We start from the raw sequence: 17,500 nt of genomic DNA, 5'->3' as shown, positions 1-17,500 counted from the left end.
TGTCTGGTACTAGATTGATCCCAAAATCTAATCAGTTCATGCTAGTCACAAGGCCAAACATCCCTGAATGTTTCATCTGAATCCATCCAGTAGTTCTTGAGATATCTTGTCCATGAACAAACAAACAAGCATGATGAACGCAATACCTTAGTGAAGGTGGAGGTAATAAAAATCAAAAGATATATATACATGTGTATATTTATATATACCTCTCTGTGTTATGTCTTTGCCTTTATAGTAGTCTCCCCAATTGCTTGACAACCACTTTTGGTTTGTTTGTGGCTTTGAAACTCAGCTGTTTGGCTAAAAGAGATTGATAATAACTTCTTGACACTAAAGAAATACGTTCTGGATTCAAATCGATGCCTAAACTTTTCATAATGGTGCCCCAGTGCGGCTGTAATCCAGTGACTGAAACAAGTAAAAGAAGAAAAAAATAAATGAATAAATTAGCAAAAAAGAAATCAAACAAAAGATTTTGTTAATTCATCTGTAATATTTCATAGTTTATTCCACTTTTTTCTTCTACTTAATGCCATGGAATTACTTACAGCTTTCACAGTTTGCCTAAAGTTCTTCAAAACACAGCATGAAGAAAAGCTCTTAGTTATGCCATTACTGAACATCTCAGAAATAGACAAAAACCATATCATTTTAAGAATACAGATTCTTAGTTTCACCGTAATTTTTTAAGTAAATGAATGTTTTAAATATTTATATATTGAATTATAAACTCACAAATATAAGATGGAAGGATTGCTTTGATTTTAAGTTATACGTCTACACTCAAAGCGTAAAATGTTTCCCTTATAAATGAATAAATAAATATATATATATATATATATATATATATATAATCATAAATATACAGGGATTAGCATTGAGTTGCTTCTCCAACATACTGAAAATTTAGAAATAGCAGTCAAAGAACTACTGATTCTAAACTACAAATTTTTCTCTAAATGGATGGCGATATTTATGGCACACATAGAACAAAAAACCATTTAGAGAAAAATTTGTAGTTTAGAATCAGTAGTTCTTTGACTGCTATTTCTAAATTTTCAGTATGTTGGAGAAGCAACTCAATGCTAATCCCTGTATATTTATGATGATAAATGGTTTTACCGATGAAGGTTTTTTCATACTGAACTACTTGGCAAAATTGTTAATTATTAATTCTATTATTAATTGACGATTCCCTGCCCTTATTCTTGTATATTTTATATATATATATATATATATATATACATATATATACACACACACACACATACATATATACCTAAACACACACACACACACACATATATATATATATATATATATATATATATATATATATATATATATATATATATATACACACTCTTTTACTCTTCTACTTGTTTCAGTAATTTGACTGTGGCCATGCTGGAGCACCACCTTTAGTCGAGCAAATCGACCCCAGGACTTATTCTTTGTAAGCCTACTACTTATTCTATCGGTCTCTTTTGCCAAACCGCTAAGTTACGGGAACATAATCACACCAGCATCAGTTGTCAAGCGATGTTGGAAGGACAAACACAGACACACAAACACACACACACACATATTTATACATATGCATATATATACGATGGGCTTCTTTCAGTTTCCGTCTACCAAATCCACTCGCAGGGCTTTGGTTGGCCCGAGGCTATAGTAGAAGACACTTGCCCAAGGTGCCACGCAGTGGGACTGAACCCAGAACCATGTGGTTGGTAAGCAAGCTACTTACCACACAGCCACTCCTGTGCCTATATACATATATATATATATATTTCATCTACCAAATTTGTTCAGAAGGGATTTGTTAGTTTGGAACTACGGTAGAAGACACTTGTGCATGGTGCCACACAGTGGGACAGAACGCAAAACTACAAGAAGCCAACTTCTTAATTACAGTCTTGTATTGAATATTAAAGAATTTTCACACAAATCAAAGATAATCAGACATGCTTCTTTTTAAACAATATGCTTTCTGATGAATTTCTAAACAACATTTAATTGATAAGAAGATAAAAAAGTTCAAAGAGCACATTCTACAAGGAAAACATTCTATACATTTGAGTGCAGACATGTAATTTAAAATCAAAGCATTCCTTCCATCTTATATTTGTGAATTTATAATTCAATATATAAATAATTAAAAATTTCATTTACTTCAAAAAATTAGTGGAAAACTAAGAATTTGTATCCTTAAAGTAATATGGCTTTTGTCTATTTTTGAGATGTTCAATAATAGCATAACTAAGAGATTTTTTTCATACTGTATTTCAAAGAAATTTAGGCATCTGCAAAAGGTGTAATTTCATGAACTTAAGAAAGGGCTTTTGGCCATAAAAATAAATCTGCCTCAGATAATTTCTTCTGGCCCATGCAAGCATTGAAGACTGCACATGATGAAAATGATGAAGAAATTCATTATCTCAAAATAAAACCTCAGAAAAAAAAACAGGTGCAGGAGTGGCTGTGTGGTAAGTAACTTGCTTACCAACCACATGGTTCCATGGGCACCTTGGACAAGTGCCTTCTACTATAGCTTCAGGCTGACCAAAGGCTTGTGAGTGGATTTGGTAGACAGAAACTGAAAGAAGTCTGTCATTGGTTCATTGAAGCTTAGACAGTGTCATGTGACTGTTAGCTGGTGCTGGCTGTTGAAGCCCACCAGCGAGTATTTAAAGGGAAATTTAGCAGGATGGTCATTTGCCTGCTGGCATTCGTTGATGCTGCATCGAAGAAACCAAAGAACAAAAGGCCAAAAAAATGGAGAAAGAGAAAATGCATGCAACACCAGAGCTGAAGACATCTCCAAAAGGAAGGAGGCCACACCATGTCGAAAATGGTAGAGGAGTAGGGGCCGAAATTGGATGTGGCTTGATGATGCCTTTAGCCACTGGATCCTATAAAAAGCTGTTGAGGTAACGAACCATGAAACATGGTTGGAATTCCTCAACAAAAAGTTTTGATTTATTAAGATTATCTTCACCTCTGTGGAATGATTCATAATTATTAATCAATAAGCTAAATTCGTCAAAGTCCTTTCATCACCATTTGCATCTTCATCTATGATACAACCTCTCTCTCCAGGTCTAGACTAAACAATTAATCAAACAATCAATTCGTTAACTGGTTTAGTAGTTAACTCAATTGAGAAATAAAAATAAAGCTGTGAAACCGAACCAGTGTGTGTATGTTTATCATTGGCATGATGACCCTCCCAAGATACAACAAAATGTGTATTATTTTAAGAAGGGACAATAGGAATGGCTAATATATTAAATGATATATATAGTATGAACCAAGGTGGCAAGTTGGCACCATCAGTGGCACACAGAGCACACGTGCTTAGTGATATTTTGGGTGTCTTTATATTCCAAGTTCCAATTTTGCTGAGGACGACTTTACCCTTCATCCTTTTGAGGTTGATAAAATAAGTACCAGCTGAGCATTGGGGTCAATGTAATCAACTGAATCCAGGTAAAAAAAGTCGCAGGTAAGAAAGTCACAGGGAAAAAGTCATGGAAAAAGTCCCAGGGGTTTTCTCGGGGGGGGGGGGGGTCTTAGGAGGGGGTTTTGTCTGGATCCCATAAATTAATCGACTTTTTTCCTGTGACTTTATTACCGGCCACCATAAATTAATTGTGACTTTTTCCAAGCCAAAATTGTGGCTTTATTACGGTGACATTTTTTTCCTGTGACTTTATTACTGGTCACCAATCAACTTACCCCTCCTCAAAATTGCTGGCCTTGTACCAAAATTTGAAATCCATATATTTAGTATGAATCAGTTCCACTGGGCCTGAACCTAGGTGTGTGAAAACTGAAATAATTCCTGTCCAGTTGTTTATCTCATTTTCTCTTAAGGTCAGACTTCACCTAAAATATCTTCACAGCAAGACTAGTAATTTTCATACACATTGAACAGATTCAGTTACATACTATGTGTTGCAAAATATAATTACATTTGGTAACTTTTTGTTAAATTAATACCCCATACTGTACGTAAAGGAATTTTTATGATGTAAATATGCTTCTATGGAAGAAAGCTCATAAACTCAGTTGTCCTGGACATAACAAGATTCTCATTCCATTGTTGTCCTGTTGCTCTTCGCATGCTCTCTTAAAGATAGGTTTTAACGTAAAATATATTCACAGCAAGACTAAGAATATTTATATACATTGAATTGATTAACTCGTATGTTGTGAGATGTAAAATAAATTACATTTGGTCACTTATTGTCAAAGGAATTCCACATACTACACATAAATGGATGTTTATGAAGTGAATAGTCTTCTGCTAGAGAGGTCGTAAACTCAGTTACACAAGACATAATGAGATCCTAAAAAGAATGGAAATCAAAGTTATTCACTTGCTAATCCTGCGAGATTTAATTTCAAAATTCCTATACCAAGATTAAGTACTCTTTGTGTTGTTTTGCAGGTTGCAGTATTGCCTTCAAGGTTTTTTTGTCAATTATATCGACTCAACTCTTCAGTCTGGTATTTCCCAAATTCTATTTATAGAATGGGAAATTTTCTTTGATAGGAAGTTCATGTTTAGCGTATATGGATGTAAATCAACAATGTCTTTTTTTTTTTTTTTTTATACGTTCACACACACACACACACACACACACACACACACACACATTTGTATGTATATCTAGATATGTATGTGTGTGGGGAGGATAGAGAGATAGTGTGAGAGAGAGGGAGTGCATGAGTGTGAGAGGGGGTGTGTGTGTAAGACAGAAGTTGTGTGAGAGGGAGAGAGAGAAAGAGGGAGTATATGTATGTGTGTGTGTGTGAGAGAGAGAGAGAGAAGGTGTTTGTTAGAGAGTGTCTGTGAGAGAGTGTGTCTTAGAGAAAGACTGTCTGTGTGAGAGTGAATGTGTGTGTGTGTGTGTGTGCGAGAGAGAGAGAGAGAGAGAGGAGGGGTGTAATATTACAGGCTTTGCAAAATTCTCATCTACCAAATCTCACTCACAAAGCATTGGCCAAACTGAGGCTATGGAAGGAAGCACTTGCCTAAATTGTGGCACAAAATGATTGATAAAGAGTAATGTATTCTCATGTGTATAGTTACATATCTAGACATGCTCATGTATATTTAAATGATAAACTTCTGGAAAGTTTTACAGATTTTTACAGTTCCAGTGATGGATTGGATCTGTAGTCTCCAAATTAGCTATCTCCTTTCTGGTTTTGAGAAGCCTGACTTCTCAAGATTGGTATTTAGGTAGTGTGTTACATATCCCAGGGCCCCAATAATTACAGGTATAAACTAGAAGCTAGGGGTCATGAAATTATCTCACACATCCATTTCATTTTTACTCTTTAATAATCACTGTTTGTCCAATGTATATTTTATTAGAATGGTCTGCATGTTTGTCCTTCAATTAATCATGGTTTTCCAGCCATAGCAAGTAATATAATCAGCTGATGTGTTCCTATCTTATACTGAAGGAGGTGAAGACAAATTTCAGATTAACCCTTTAGCATTTAAACCAGCCTGATCCAGCCAGATCCGGCCAAATTATTCTGCCTCTTCTGCTTTCAAACTGGCCAGATCCAACATTTCATAGTAAAAATACACAATCACATCATTGAAATCTTGAAGCCGCAAGATAATTCATGAATAATTCAAGACAATATAAATACATCAAGCATTACATTTGACAGAGTAAGCTGAATGCTAAAAGGTTAAATTGTCTGGTTCTTCCTCCACCAATGAACAATTTTCATGGCAAAGTTTTTAAACTCCTTGTCTGAGCAAAGTATGTTGCTTCACTGATCAAATTGTATTGTAAAGCAGCTGATATCAAATTCTGAATGCCTATTTATCTGCAAAGCTGCTTAAACTTAGTTGTTTTGGGTGATTCTTTTGATAAAACAGTGCAGTTGGTATGTATTCATCACCGAGGTCCAAATGTTTTTTCCTTTCTTTTTTGACATTTACTATATTTTTTATCAAGAGCGTAAGCAACAGATTGACATGCTAGATATGATTTTAGCATCACATCAATATCTGCTTGTATATACATTGAAGACAAAGTTATATTTTGCAATATTTTAGGAATAAATAATCTTAAAAAAATTCAACTACAAAATTAATAAATTTCCAGGAAAATGTATTGAGTCACTCTTTTTCCAATATTCTCTTGGATGTTCATCTTCAATATTTAAGTTTTCTGGCAACTCCTTGTTGACAAATTTCTTAATTCAAATAATATTGATACAAGATTTCATGGCTAAGTCAACTTGTAAAGCAATAAGCAACGTTCCACCAAGACTTTCCTCAATAATTTGATATATTTTAAATCCAAGTAGTTTATACTTGGATTTAAATCAGGCTCAACTGGAAGGCTTTAGAAGTTAACTTGAATCTTTATATCAAATTGTATTATTTGTTGTTGTTGTTGACACTCCGTCGCTTATGGCGTCGAGGGTTCCAGTTGATCCGATCAACGGAACAGCCTGCTCGTGAAATTAATGTGCAAGTGGCTCAGCACTCCACAGACACGTGTACCCTTAACATAGTTCTCGGGGATATTCAGCGTGACACAGTGTGACAAGGCTGACCCTTTGAATTACAGGCACAACAGAAACAGGAAGTGAGAGTGAGAGAAAAATTGTGGTGAAAGAGTACAGCAAGGTTCGCCACCATCCCCTGCTGAAGCCTCGTGGAGCTTTAGGTGTTTTTCGCTCAATAAACACTCAACGCCCGGTCTGAGAATCGAAACCGCAATCCTATGACCGCGAGTCCGCTGCCCTAACCACTGGGCCATTGCGCCTCCACTTGTATAATTTGTATGATGCCTATAACATAACTACGACACCACTCTTGTTGAGATTTAAGCACCGATGCACAGAGAATATGTGTATTTGTGCCTTGCAATTGGAGATTAACTAAAAATGTCGTCCATAGAAGGACTGATTGAATTTTTATAACAGGTAATCCCTTCTTATCTATTTGTGGATATTGTTATTGAAGTGAATTCAGTGTTTTTGACACACAAACTAATAGACATTGATCTTCATTTTCACATTGTTACAGAACTTCCCCAACACCAACTAAGGACACATTTACTGCAAAAATTAATGGTAAATTTTCATTGTAATGTGTTTGTTCTCTAGCCTCAATCACTTATCATCTCAACTCATTAAGACTCCATTGACAATCATGTGATCATTTGAATACTGTTGTCTTTTTCTTTCTTTCGTTTTTGTTTTTTTTTTTTTTGTTTTGTTGAATAATACAAAGGTGTTGAAAGATTTGCCATTTTTTTTCATGAATGTGCAATATTATTGGAATTTTGAAACAAATGCTAATACCTCATTCACATCTTTTTTTTATTATTATTTTTGAATTGCTAATGTTGTAATAGCTTCACCATTCTTCCTATTAATAGCATCACCATTCTTCCCAGATAATCTTTTCCCCAGATGCACTAATGGTATAGTTGAGATATTTAACTTCTTTGTAAAAAAAAATTCACATTATTCTTTATGACATTTTGAACCATAATCTTGTAACTATTTAAACATTAATCCCAAGTTATTCAAATGTCCTTCATTGGTTCTTCTAGTCACAACGGTATCTTCTATATATGCCATGCATTAAAATATGGCAGGCAATGCAAAAAATTCCAAATGGCATTCATATTTGTAAAGTACAAAAAGCATATTAATCACAAGTAATTTTTTTGATTCTTTGATTTCTAAATACGAGTGTTTTAAATCAATTACGCTGAAGTATTATTCACACTTTAATTTATGTAATAATATATCATAATTGGAAAGCAGTGAGCTGGAAGAATCATTAGCGTACCAAAAAAATGCTCAGCAGAATTTCTTCCAGCATTATGTTCTAAGTTCAAATGTCACCAGGGTCATTTTTGCCTTTCATCCTCTCGATGTTGATAAAATAAATACAGGTCATTGTCGACTTACGACCACAATTAATTCTAACTGACTGGTCATAAGTCAATTTGATCGTAAGTTGGACTATAGAGCTTTGTTTTATATTTTTACCTTCTTAAGGTACATTCTCAGTTAAAAGTCACATACAACATTCTGTATTATATTGGGTTGTCCGGAAAGTTCGTGCCAATTTATAGTAGCTTACCTTTCGACTTATTTGCCATGAAATAACCTCAATTCCAGTTTTAGCTGGGTTGGTATCAAAAGGGTTAAGAATTGTTTCTCTATTATATATTTTAATCATTTTGTTACCATATTTCTGTTGAGATGCTTTACATTTCTTTCAATTAATTTTAACTATAACAAAGAATTTAGTAGAATAACTTAGTTATCATTAAGCTGGTGTTAGGAACATTAATTGTGACTAAGGTTTGGTGGAAGATTTTAATTCAAAACTTATGAAAACAAGACATTTGTATGACAGAGCCAGAGGTGGTTGGTTTTAGCCAGGTTGGTATCGAAAGGGTTAACACTGGTTATCAAGTGGGGATGAGGAAAACACATACACACACATATACACACACATGCTGGGCTTTCAGTTTCCATCTACCAAATCCACTCACAAGACTTTGATTGGTCTGAGACTATAGTAGAAGGCACTTGCCCAAGGGACTACTCAGTGAGACTGAACCCGGAGCCATGTCACTTGGGAAGCAAACTTCTTACCACACGGCCATGCCTGTGCCTAGACATATCCAAATTGTGTCTTCCATTTCGTGCCATATCCTAATCCAGGAGAGATGCTTTGGACTTATGAGTGCATAAGTCCTCAGTCTTATTTTTAATAATATTCAGATTGGTTGAATTAACATTATTAACAATGTCAGTAACATTATTAAGCCTAGATCACAACAACAACAACAGCAACATATTAAATAGATTCATTCCAAATAAACCAGTTCATTCCAAATAAATTCACACCCATCTCAGAATCAATTACAGTATCTTCTAAATTTTCTGGTTGTTTAGTAACAATTTTAATATTTAATAGGAGTTTTATTTTAACTGAAATATTTGAATTACTGTAAGTATTTAGTTTTATTGATATGGATTTTAATGGTGGTGGACTTGATAATTTTGTATATATTTAAATTAATCAAGGCTCTCGTGGCACAAGTATCTAATTTGAATTTGATCAATTTATTATTGATTTGTGCTGACAAGTAACGTTTATTCTCAGTTTCTTGGTATAAATTTTTAATAGGTATGAATTAACTAGAATTTCATTTTTATTTGAGTCATATACACTACCAACAGAATTACTCTCACAGTCTGCTTAATTCTAAAAGAGATTTGATGTTCTTTAGCTCATTTGATGCTTTAGTTTTTAAGTTGGGGCCTATGCATACACTCACTAAATAACCAGTATTTTTATGTCATCCTCCTCATCATCATTACCTCTGCCAAGGAAGGAGGTTATGTTTTCATCGGCATTGGTTTGTCTGTCTGTCTGTCCGTCTCTCTGTAAAATAACTCACAAAGTTGTGAACGGTATTTAATGAAACTTGCAGGTAGCATCACCAGCACTTTATACTTGACAGCAGCATGAATGCTTTTCTATGTGATACCAGTACAGTTGCTATACAAGTATGGCATTAATAAAAACATTAACATTATTTACATTATTTACGTTATTTATATTTGACGGATATTTGTCCTCACCTTGTTTGTTGTTAACAATGTTTCGGCTGGTATACCCTCCAGCCTTCATCAGGTGTCTTGGGGAAATTTCGAACCTGGGTTCTCATTCCTAAGGTATTTTTCGATGTTATTATTATTATTATTGTTCAGGTCACTGCTTGGAATCGAACTTGGAATCTTGGGGTTAGTAGCTCTTAACCACTATGCCATATGCCCGTGGTTAAGAGTGCGGGCTACTAACCCCAAGATTCCAAGTTCGATTCCAAGCAGTGACCTGAACAATAATAATAATAATCATCATCATCAACATTTAATGTCCACCTTCCACGATTTGACTGATGATTGGCAAGCCAAAAGGCTGCACCAGGCTCCAATCTGATCTAGCAGAGTTTCTACAGCTGGATGCCCTTCCTAATGCCAACCACTCTGAGAGTGTAGTGGGTGCTTTTACATGCCATCGGCACAAGGGCCAGTCAGGCGGTACTGATAATAATAATAATAAAAATAAGAAGAAGAATAACATTGAAAAATACCTTAGGAATGAGAACCCAGGTTCAAATTTTCCCCAAGACACTTGATGAAGGCTGGAGGGTATATCAGCTGAAACGTGTTAACAACAAACAAGATGAGGACAAATATCCGTCGAATGTAAATAATGTACATAATTCCTCATCTCTTAAATATAGAACTGGAAAACATTAACTATTCATATTTAAAATTTTTTTTAAATTAAAAATTATATATTCCTAAAATTATAGAATGTAATAATAAAACATCTAACTTGTTTCCAAGCAACAATGAATAATTCCCAAGATATTTGATGCTTCCTCAGTTGGATGACAATGGTCAAACATTCACCAGTGCAATGGGTTCTACTTGTACTATAGAAATTATGTGAGAATTTGAAAAATTTTTAGTCTAACAGGTGCACAATATCTTTCTAAAACTATTACTGCTAGCTTTAGAGCAACCAATTCAATAATTCTGGAGAAATTGGTCATAAAATTTGAATGGAATGTAAGAAATTTTTAAAATTCTAACAGGTTCGGCTTTAGTGAAAATGTTGATTTTTGAATATCAAATAACACAAGAAATTATTTATTTTAAATGTAGGATCTATTTTAAAAATATTTGAATCGGTTTCAATGCAAAAAAGTTGAATAATTCTAAGAATATTTTACTTGTTCTGAGTTGGCGAACAATGCTAAAATTTCACATTTCACAGTAAAAATTATGGAATTGTACATTTTCAAGTTGTTACTTTTTCTCTTTGACTAATTGCAATCAGTTTTGGAGTAACTGAAGCAATAATTTGGAAGAAATTGGTCATAAAGTTGAGTGGAATGTGTCAAAATTTAAAACTCTTAACAGGGATTATATTAGCGAAAATGTTGACTTATATTAAAATTGAAAATGAGTAACTCAACGAATAAGCTGTTCAACTGATCAAACAACCAAATGTCATAGGTAACATCAATATTACTACGCTTTCCATCACCATGACCGCCACCATCCATCCATCATCACCATCATCATCACTAGCAATATCTATATTTAACCCAGGGAAGCTGATTGCCCACTCCAGGATCACCACCACCACCTCACCACCACCACTACCACTACCACCACTATTAACCCAGGGAAGCTGATTGCCCACTCCACCACCACCACCACCAACAACAACAACAACAACACCAACACTACCATCACACCGCCGCTTCAACTGCTGCTGCCGCCTCCACCACCGCTGCCACCACCACCACCGCTGCCACCACCACCACACCACCACCACCACGCTGCCGCCACCACCACTTCCACTGCTGCCGCCGTCACTACCGCCACCACCACAACACTACCACCACTACTATCACCACCACCTTCACCACCACTCACCACATCACAGCCACTATGTAGTCACTGGATCTGCTAAAGTTAGTAGTCAAAAATCTCTCACGTTCCCACCTCCCACCACACCCCCACCTTGCTTCTGTCTTAGAAAACAGAAGGATTCGTTGCACAATGCAGTTGACTCTCATAATAAAAAACACCCCCCCCCCGCCAAAAAAAAAAGCAAAGCAAAAACACCCGGAAAAGGCTCACATAGTTACGGATGGAATGTCTTTGATCACAGGTCTATTCAATCAGGGTTGCCATGGAAAAGGGGCTAAATTAGAACAATAACAACAACATCGCTACTGACACTATCACCGCTGCCGATACCACTACCATCACTTTTACCACAACTGATTTCCTTATCCTAAACACCACCACCACTACGACCACCACCACAGCTATTACTTCCACTATCACCATGGCCATCACCATCAACACCACCACTCCTTTTGCTATCACAGCTGCCATCATCAGTAACAAATGCTGCTAACACCACCACCACTGCGACTAATACCACTGCCACCACCACCTCTACTATCACTGCTGCAACCACCATCACCACCAGTACTACCACCACTGCCACTATTACCCCACCACTACTACTACTACCACCACTGCCACTACCATCCCACTAGTAATCTAATACCACCACTACTACCATCACGACTAACACAACCACCACCTCCACCGCCACCATTACCACCACCACAACAACAACCACCACCACCATTACCATCACCACCATCATCACCACCACCACTACCACCACTACTATCACCATCATCACCACCACCACAATCACCACCACCACCACAATCACCACCACCACCATTACCATCACTGCCACTGCCGCCACCATCATCGCCACCACCACCAACACCGTCACCGCCGCCATCATCACCACCACCACCGCCACCAGCACCACCACCGCCACCACCTCTGCCATCCTTCATCAACACCACTAGTTCTGTGCTTTTGCTGTTGTTGTTGTTGTTGTTGTTGGTCTTCTTGATGTTGTTTTATTTTATAGCTACTTTGGTGGACGTGTACATTTAAAATTATTTTTTTTTCATTTTTATTATTGCTATTACCGTTGTCAATCTTGGTAGCAGCAGTTGTTCTTGTTATATTTTGTTGCCTTTGTTGTTGTTGTTGTTGTTGTTGTTAGCATAGCTTTTATGGTTGTTGATGTTGTTGTTGTTGTTGTTTCCGTTGAATTCGTTTTTGTTTGTTTTTGCTTATGTTTTCGTTGTTGTCAATATTGTTGTAACACAACAGATTTACATTGTTGTGGGAACATTGTCATAGAAGCTGCTGATGTAACTGTAGCAGTAGCAGTAGCAGTAGTAGTAGTAGTAGTAGTAGTAGCAGCAGCAGCAGTAGTAGTAGTAGTAGTAGTAGTAGTTGCTGTTGTTGTTGTTGTGGTGGTGGTGGTGGTGATAGTGATGGTGGTAGTTGTGGTGGTAGTGGTGGTGGTGGCAGTGGTGGTAATAGTGGTGGTGGTAGCAGTGATGGTGGTGTTGGTAGGGATGGTGGTACGAGCAGTGGTGGTAGTGGTGGTGTTGGGTTTTTTAGTGCTATTGTTGTAGTAACTGTTGTTGTTCTGGCTATTGTTGTTGGCGTTGTAATTGTCAACATTGTAGATATTTACCATTTCTTCTGATTGTTGTTATTGTTGCTGCTGTTGTTGTTATAGTTGTTGTTGTTTTTTTACTATTAAGCTACTGTACGACTGAGAGTAGACCATCAAATGAACTGAGGGGTGTGGAGCATTAAGTGTGACACTCTAATGGAATGTAGAGGTGAAGTGGCGCAGAGGGAGAGCAGAAATGGCTGGAATAAAATGGAATAAACAGAATGCCTTAAGAGGAAATGGCAAAAATGAAATTAGGTAAGCTAAGGTCTGGTGATCTTTGGTAGTGAAGATTCTTTTAGGAATTAGCCAACCATAAAACACGCCCTCACACATATACATACTAATAGAATAGTGTATGCGTGCATGTATATACATACATATATATATATATATATATATATATATATATATATATATATATATATATATATATATATATATATATATGCACATAAAGACAGAGAGATGAAGAGAGGGGGAAAAGGAGAGATTTTACAAGATTATACATAGACACACATTTATATATATATATATATATATATATATATATATATATAGATATATATATACATATATATATATATATACACACACACACAGCCACACACATACATATATATATATATATATTTATATATATATATATATATCAGTTTATCAATTTGTCAATATATGTATGTATATATGTATGTCTTTCTCTCTCTCTCTTTTGCTCCCTCCTTATATGTATATATGTGTGTATGTGTAAATTCACACATACATATTCATGTATATATATGCTGTGTGTATGAGTATGTGTAATATAGACATAGTATTTTCATCATCATCATAATTACTATCAGAAGTTGAATCTTCATGAATTGTTCATGAAACTCTGAGTTTCACAATGCCAATTATTCAAATGATTAAAGAAAAGAAGTAGCATGACAATACATAAGCAAAAATATTTGTAATGCATGAAGATATGATTAGTCATTAAGATTTGATTGATTAACAAAAACAAAACTCATTATGGAATGCATTATACATTCACCAATTCAATTATTATATGTACCTTGTCACATGCTAAAACATATTTTCATGTCTTGAGTATCATATATGTAAAACACACAAAACTAAGAGAGGTAACTCTTGTGAATAAGTTTTAGTGCTGTCGAAAAACTGGATGTGCTTTTAATATGTGAAGATCTTTCAACATATCATGAATCCATAATTTGGGAAGCAAGTTATGTTAACCATTTGATAGATGGAAATTCTTAAATGAATATTGGTAGAAGTATTTGTAAGAATTTATCCATTCTAAACTTTTGTTCAAAATTGCAAAAAGCTCTAATAGGATATTATACTTCCCTGCAAGACAAAAACCACAATGTATGGTACCATTAATATAAGGAGTCGCATGTTCTGTAATGGATTGATCAATTTTATAATTGTGATGTTATCATCCTTTAAATTCCAGATAGACTTTGAGAGTCCTGTGGGGATGTATCTTATTTTAGAAACAGAGCAACACAATACTAAAAAATGCAAAAATAGGAGACATAATATTGCATGTTATAATAATACTCCATATTGTTTTAATACTTCTTCTAGTATACCAAGATTTTTTTAAACTTACGAAGAAGAATTTCTTTGTCGAGTGTAGACATGTTAATGGCAGTGATCCATTTTGGCCACAGTCAACAAACTAGAAGATATAAAAGAATTAAAGTGTATTAAATGATCTTAAAATGAGCTAGTCACATCAAAACTTTGCTTCTTCCACTGTGTGCGTGTGTACTAATGTACAGATTGCATGTGCTACTCTATACATATCTATGTGGTTATATCAGGAAAAATGAAGCTTAGTATATATATTTGTTAAGATGTACAAATCTGTTAAAGTGCTGAACCAGCAGGATCATGAGCATGCTGTGCAAAATGCACAGCAGCATTTCATCTATCTTCACGTTCTGAGCTCAAATTCCACCGATGTTGACTCTACCTTTCGTCCTTTTGCGGGGTCAATCAAATGAGTACCAGTCAAGCATTGGCATCAATGTAATCAGCCAAAGGTGGTGAGCTGGCAGAATCGTTAGCACACTGGGTGAAATGCTTAGTTGTATTTTGTCTGTTATTACGTCCTGAGTTCAAATTCCATCAAGGTTGATTTTTTCCTTTCATCCTTTCAGTGTTGATAAAATAAGTACCAGTTGCATACTGGGGTCGATCTAATCGACTGGCCCCCTCCCCCAAAATTCTATTGGTCTTTTTTTTGCCGAACTGCTAAGTTATAGGGACATGTACACATCAACATCAGTTGTGAAGCGACAAACACAGACACACACACACACACACACACACACACACACACACACATATATATATGCAACAGGATTCTTTCAGTTTCCGTCTACCAAATACGCTCACAAGGCTATAGTAGAAGACATTTGCCCAAGGTGCCATGCAGTGGGATTGAACCCGAAACCGTGTGGTTGGTAAGCAAGCTACTTACCACACAGCCACTCCTGCACCTATGTATGTATAACAAGTAGACATTACAAACAAGAAAAAGGACAAAAACATCCCTTAAAAAGTATGTGTGACTTGATGCTCTTACATTAGCGATAGACAAGTAGCTTTTGAAAGTTACAAACATTAACAGATTCATAAGCACATTTCTATATAAGTACAGGCATGTATATATGTATATGTATGCATATATACACGCATATATACATGCACATATATATGCACATATGTATATATATATATATATATATATATATATATATATATATATATATATATAGATACACACATATACACATACACATATATATACACACACACACACACATATATATATATATATATATATATATTTGCACATTCATGTTATTATCTGCACAAATACATTTAGCCAATGTTTGTGCAACTGCAAAAAAAAAAGAATAAAGAAAGAAAAGATGGAGAAAAGAAAGAAAAGGCTATAAAATATATTGAAATTTGTTCAAGTGATTAGTCATATGATACACGAATACACAAGGAAGCGAATTACAGAAGTATATTGATACATATATGTTGGTCATATATGTGTATGTGTGTGTTAATGTATGTACCTGTCCATCCATCTACTCTTTTTATTCCTCTCTCTCTCTATTCATCCCTATATATATATATATATATATATATATATATATATATATATATATATATATATATATATATATATATATATATATATATATATATATATATATATATCATTTAATATACACAGGATTTAAATGCGATCGACTATAGGTTTTGTGCCTCTAAATATACAATAGTCAGACAAACTTATATTGCATAAAGGCAAACTTTATCAGCAAAAGACAAACTTATATTGAATGTTTTAGGCAATCATTCAGACACAAATTAAGTCTGATTGATTGGCTGATAATAAATACAAGGCAAGCTATACAAATTTGTCTGGCCATTGTCTGGCCATTTTCAAAGGCATGAAACTAATAGTAGCTTGCATTCAAATCCCATGTATATTAAATGTTATAAATTTTTCACTATCTATATATATATATATATATATATATATATATATATGTACATACATACACACACATACGTATATGTGTATGCATATATATATATATATATATATATATATATATATATATATATATATATATATATATATATATATATATATTTGTTTTAATTTGCACATCCTACTTTGCTTGGATGTGTTGTTAAGAATACCATAGGTTGCAGCAATCATTCTGAGAAACTTCATATAGACTTCAAATATTAATAAAGCACAGAATATATTGGCAGACGAAATTTCACCGACACTGGTAGATGGAACTGTTGTATGATGTGATTTCAGCATAAGTTGCACATCATCAGCTACAGATGCTCAAGCACTGAGTGCGAGATCAAAATCAGTCAAACCTGTATATAAATATCATCATCATCGTTAACAATTTGTGCATGGGTTTGCTAGCGTGGCAGGAACTGGCAAGACCAGAGACAGCACCAGCTTCCATGGTGTGTTTTGGCATGGTTTCTATAGCTGGATGCCCTTCTTAATGCCAACCACTTTACACTGTGTGCTGGGTGCTTTTTACGCAACCCCATCACCGGTGTGTTTTACATAGCACCAGCATCAGTGATTTTTATGTGGCACCAACATCAATATTTTTTACATGGCACTTTGGTTTTAGGATATCAATTCTGTTATGGCAGGTGAGTCTTCCTGGGTACAGCAATGCTCCACAGATCTTAGTCTTCTGTCATCTCCTTCTTAAGGTTCAGTGTTCTAAGAATGGCCTTCAGTACTTCATCCCA

General features: G+C 35.1%; 1 long non-coding RNA gene across 1 annotated transcript in view; it reads left to right on the top strand.

Moving 5' to 3' along the window:
* Positions 1–17,500, top strand: part of LOC128248693 (uncharacterized) — a 68,683-nt gene that overhangs the window by 46,472 nt on the left and 4,711 nt on the right. Inside the window, exon 3 of the long non-coding RNA XR_008264852.2 lies at positions 13,260–13,429. This is a non-coding gene — a long non-coding RNA (uncharacterized LOC128248693). The remainder of the gene's footprint in view (positions 1–13,259; positions 13,430–17,500) is intronic.

This window comes from Octopus bimaculoides, chromosome 9 (assembly GCF_046866305.1).
Source record: "Octopus bimaculoides isolate indiv1 chromosome 9, ASM4686630v1, whole genome shotgun sequence".
NCBI classification, from domain to species: Eukaryota; Metazoa; Mollusca; class Cephalopoda; order Octopoda; family Octopodidae; genus Octopus; species Octopus bimaculoides.
This window is presented reverse-complemented; position numbering and strand designations above follow the sequence as displayed.